Below are 6,000 nucleotides of genomic sequence, written 5' to 3' on the forward strand. Positions count from 1 at the left end.
TCAGAAGGCTTTTGGAGAGGAGGTTATGCCAAGAGGTCAAGTTTTTAGTTGGCATAAAATGTTTAGTGAAGGCAGAACGAATGAAGATGAAGACCGCAATGGATGACCATCAACCTCACAGACAGATGTCAACTTGGCCTGGGTGCATGAACTCGTACAATCTGATCGAAGATTATCCGTGAAAATGCTTGCAGAAGAACCGAACATCAATTAAGAAACGGTTCGTCTAATAATAACTGAAGATCTTGGTATGAGAAAGATTTGTGCAAAAATGGTCCCCAAAAATCTCGCAACACAACAGCGAGAAACACGGAAAAATGTGACAAACGGAAATCAATCCAGAATTGTTGAGCCGTGTTATCACTGGTGATGAAAGTTGGTTTTTTCAGTACGATCCAGAGACAAAATATCAAAGTTCGCAATGGTGTTCAAAGTGATCACCCAGACAAAAAAAAGCTTGCATGTCAAAAGTGAAATGCATGCTTGTGTGCTTCTTTGATTCCAAGGGAATTGTTCGTAAAGAGCGGGTGCCTCCTGGACAAAAAATTAACCAATATTACCACAAAGAAATTTTAGAAAGACTTCATAAAGGAGTTCTGCGTGTCCTTGCCAACATTGCTGATAATTGGATTCTGCATCACGATAATGCGCCATCCCATACTGCTCTGTCAATACAGCAATTTTTAACCTCAAAACAAATTTCAGTACTACCGCAGCCACCTTATTCACCAGATATCGCTCCGTGCGACCTTTTTTTTTATTTTCAAGAGTCGAAATGGCGATCAAGGGACACTATTTTCAAACACCAGAAGATGCCCGTAAAGCTGTGACGAGGGTCTTGGAGTATATTACAGAAGATGAGTTCCAGAAATGTTACCATCAATGGCAGAAGCACTGGAAAAAGTGTGTGCAATCAGAAGGGAAATGCTTTGAAGGAGACAACACTAAACTTGACTAAAATGGTAAGCAACATCTTTTTCACATCAGTCTCATTACTTTATTGTCACACCTCGTATATATAGTGTTGTTTAAATTGTTGTCTCCGATGCTATGGAGGGAATCTTGATATAGACTAAACTGTCTTACATCACATACATACAACAACAGAAAACATGCAACTGTGCAAATTTGGTTTCTCCTATAGTAAAACAATGACAGAAAAAGCATTTAGTCATCAATGACTAAACAGTTAACACACACACAAGTTTGTGGAATCAAGGGTTTGTTAGTTTGGGTACTGAGAGGAATGTCTGAAAAATACCAGCTATGTCTCCTTTGTTTTGAGAAGGTATTTTCCCTCTTTGATAATTTTCCTGGCAGATTTTTGCTCTAATGTGTATGTAGTATGAGGGGAGGAAGACAAAATATCTGATGTTAAAACCTTTGACAGGTTGATACGAACACAGGGATGAGAAATCATTTACAGATGCAAAGAGGAGTTCTATTTGGATTGGTGTACCTTACTGTATGCAAACAGAGAAAGCCGTTTAAAGACTTTCATAATGAATTGAGGACTCTCAGTTTCTTCATGTGGGATGTTAGAAATTACAACGAAGTTTTCGTTTCCATTATTTCCTTTTTTGCCAGTCATTATTAAACAAGCTAAGTGTCTATCCATTTTAACACTCACCTGTACCAAAATAACCAAGTGGTCAACTGCCAAGCATGTAAAGGGGACAGTGTTTTTCGCCATAGCCTTGATGTGCTGTATATCTTCCATAAGAGAACAAATGGCCAATCACTTTCTAAGTTTGATTCTGGAGTAAATAGTAAGGTGTTATGTCACCACATGCTTTCAGATGTTTATAGTTATTTGGAGTTAGTGAAAAGAGACTACCACCAAAACACAAAATATTGCTCCAGAAGCTAGACTATTATGGGGAGTAGCTCACAATTAGTTCACCTCTTACTTTAGCAACAGACAGCAAAAGGTAATTATTCATGATGTTGAGAATGATTGTGATGTGGCGTCTGAGTGGGGTATGGTCAAGTGAGGGGTACCCTGGAGATCAGTGTTGGGGCCACTCCTGTTCCTGTTATGATATGCCCTCTTGTATTACAGGTAACTCTAAAATATTTCTGTTTGCTGGTGACACTAGCTTGGTAGTAAAGGATGTTGTGTGCAACATTGGCTCGGTTTCAGATAGTGCAGTTCATGACCTAAGTTCATGACATGTAGAAAATAAACTAACACTAACTCACAGTAAGACTCAGTTTTTTCAGTTTTAACACACATTTCAACAAAACCTGATGTTTTAATTTCACAGAATGGGCATACGATTAGTGAAACTGAACAGTTAAAATTTCTAGGTGTTCAGGTAGATAGTAAACTCTCGTGGAAAACCCATGTTCAGGATCTTGTTCAAAGACTTAATGCTGCCATTTTTACTATTCGAAAGGTATCTGAAGTGAATGATCATTTGACACGAAAATTAGCTACTTTGCTTATTTTCATTCGCTTATGTCGGATAGTATTATATTTTGGGATAACTCTTTCCATTCTAAAAGGATATTTTCTGCTCAGAAATGGGCAGTTCGAGCAATAAGTGGCGTAAGTTTATGAAATCCTTGTCGACCCCTGTTCATGACTCTGGGTATTTTGACATTGTTCTCTCAGTGTATATACAGGGTGTTACAAAAAGGTACGGCCAACTTTTCAGGAAACATTCCTCACACACAAAGAAAGAAAATATGTTATGTGGACATGTGTCCGGAAACGCTTACTTTCCATGTTAGAGCTCATTTTATTACTTCTCTTCAGATCACATTAATCATGAAATGGAAACACACAGCAACAGAATGTACCAGTGTGACTTCAAACACTTTGTTACAGGAAATGTTCAAAATGTCCTCTGTTAGCGAGGATACATGCATCCACCCTCCATCGCATGGAATCCCTGATGCGGTCATGCAGCCCTGGAGAATGGCGTATCGTATCACAGCCGTCCACAATACGAGCACGAAGAGTCTCTACATTTGGTACTGGGGTTGCGTAGACAAGAGCTTTCAAATGCCCCCATAAATGAAAGTCAAGAGGGTTGAGGTCAGGAGAGCGTGGAGGCCATGAAATTGGTCCGCCTCTACCAATCCATCGGTCACCGAATTTTTTGTTGAGAAGCGTACGAACACTTCGACTGAAATGTGCAGGAGCTCAATCGTGCATGAACCACATGTTGTGTTGTACTTGTAAAGGCACATGTTCTAGCAGCACAGGTAGAGTATCCCTTATGAAATCATGATAACGTGCTCCATTGAGCGTAGGTGGAAGAACATGGGGCCCAATCAAGACATCACCAACAATGCCTGCCCAAACGTTCACAGAAAATCTGTGTTGATGACGTGATTGCACAATCGCGTGCGGATTCTCGTCAGCCGACACATGTTGATTGTGAAAATTTACAATTTGATCACGTTGGAATGAAGCCTCATCCATAAAGAGAACAATTGCACTGAAATGAGGATTGACACATTGTTGGATGAACCATTCACAGAAGTGTACCCGTGGAGGCCAATCAGCTGCTGATAGTGCCTGCACATGCTATGCATGGTATGGAAACAACTGGTTCTCCCGTAGCACTCTCCATACAGTGACGTGGTCAATGTTACCTTGTACAGCAGTAACTTCTCTGACGCTGACATTGGGGTTATCGTCAACTGCACGAAGAATTGCCTCATCCATTGCAGGTGTCCTCGTCGTTCTAGGTCTTTCCCAGTCGCGAGTCATAGGCTGGAATGTTCCGTGCTCCCTAAAATGCCGATCAGTTGCTTTGAACGTCTTCCTGTCGGGAAACCTTTGTTCTGGAAATCTGTCTCGATACAAATCTACCGCGCCTCCCTCTGCTATTGCCCCGTGCTAATCCATACATCAAATTGGCATCTGCCAACTCCGCATTTGTAAACATTGCCCTGACTGCAAAACCACGTTCGTGATGAACACTAACCTGTTGATGCTACGTACTGATGTGCTTGATGCTAGTACTGTAGAGCAATGAGTCGCATGTCAACACAAGCAACGAAGTCAACATTACCTTCCTTCAATTGGGCCAACTGGCGGTGAATTGAGGAAGTACAATACATACTGACAAAACTAAAATGAGCTTTAACATGGAAATTAAGCATTTCCGGACACATGTCCACATAACATCTTTTCTTTATTTGTGTGTGAGGAATGTTTCCTGAAAGTTTGGCCGTACCTTTTTGTAACACCTTGTATATTCCTTGCTGTCATTTATTGTTAAAACTACTAGCTTATTCCCAAGAATAAATAACTTTCACTCAGGTAATACTCGGCAGAAATAAAACCTGCATTTGGATCAGACTTCCTTAACTCTTGTGCAGAAAGGTATGCAGTTTACTGCTGCATGCATTTTCAGTAAGCTACCACTCGAATTCAAAAATCTTGGCAGTAATCCACGTGCTTTCAAATCGGAATTGAACAGTTTGCTCATGGGTCACTCCATCTATTCTGTTGAGAGTTCATTGAAAAATTAAGCTGATTCTTGTTGTATTGCTGATTGTGTTCACTTAAACTTACAGATTGACTTTTTTCAGGGTTTATAAACATTTTATTTTTATCTGTTATTACTTTTATGTTGTAATTTCATGTACTGTTATGTTCCATGACCTTGGAGATTTGCTCCCCAATTTGGTCCTACGGAATTTGACATGTAAATAAATAAATCAATTAATCAAGACATAGATCGTGGGCATTATTTGAAATAATATAACTTATATGTTCTCTTAAATCAGTTTAAGGTTTTAGTAAAACTGTCATTGATATATGGCTCAAATAATTAACCTTTATGCATGTACAGGGTTACCTGTAATAAAGCACCTATAAAGAGAATAGCTAATGACTCATGGACCTTGCTGTGGTGGGATGCCTTATGTGCCTCAGCACAATAGATAGTCACTGAAGGTGCACCTACATCAGATGAATATCTGTGGATAGGCAAGACTCATATGCGGTTATTGAAGAGTGCCCTTTTTAGTAGTTGCAGGGGCAACAGTCTGGATGACTGACTTTCTGACTGGCATTGTAACATCAGCCAACACGGCCTCGCTATTTTGGTACTGCAAATGGCTGAAAGCAGGAGAAAACTATACCATTATCATTCTCAAGAATATGCAACACTTCTGTATTGTTTAATGATGGTGGCATCCTCTTTGGCAAAAATATTACAGAGGTAAAATAGTCTCCCATTCAGATCTCCAGACAGGGATGACCCAGATGATGAGATCATCAGGAAAAACAACACTAGCAGTCTGTGGGTCAGAGTGTGTAATATTAGGTCTATTAATTGAATAATTAGGTTAAAAACTTTGAAAGTATACTGGTCAGAGTGGCTGGAGATAGTGGACATGTGTATATGAGGTGTGCTTTCTTGTGTGGATGTGTGTTTTTTCCCTCGCGAAGAAGGCTTTCGGTGGAAAGCGCAAAAGCCTAACAATCTTTGTGTCATGCCTGTCTGCAACTCAGTGCGCCATATTTACCGTGAGTAACAATTTATGCTTTTCATTATGTTGAAAGGATACTTGGATCGGTTGAGGTTATACATTGTGTGAATTGGTGAAGCACAGCCCGCATCTCGTGGTCGTGCGGTAGCGTTCTCGCTTCCCACGCCCGGGTTCCCGGGTTCGATTCCCTGTGGGGTCAGGGATTTTCTCTGCCTCATGATGGCTGGGTGTTGTGTGATGTCCTTAGGTTAGTTAGGTTTAAGTAGTTCTAAGTTCTAGGGGACTGATGACCATAGATGTTAAGTCCCATAGTGCTCAGAGCCATTTTTGGTGAAGCACAATGGGAGAAAGAATAATACCTCTGTCCTGGTGGATACAGAGTTATTAAAAAATAAATAAAATAAGAGTAATGTAGGGGTAGGTGTAGTAACAAATAAGAAAATAGGAATGCAGGTAAAGTACTGTTGCTGTTGTGGTCTTCAGTCCAGAGACTGAAAGAGAAATTCAGTAGTAGAAAGAGGAGAAGGAAAAACAAGAGGCTGA

This window comes from Schistocerca nitens, chromosome 2 (assembly GCF_023898315.1).
Source record: "Schistocerca nitens isolate TAMUIC-IGC-003100 chromosome 2, iqSchNite1.1, whole genome shotgun sequence".
Lineage (NCBI taxonomy): Eukaryota > Metazoa > Arthropoda > Insecta > Orthoptera > Acrididae > Schistocerca > Schistocerca nitens.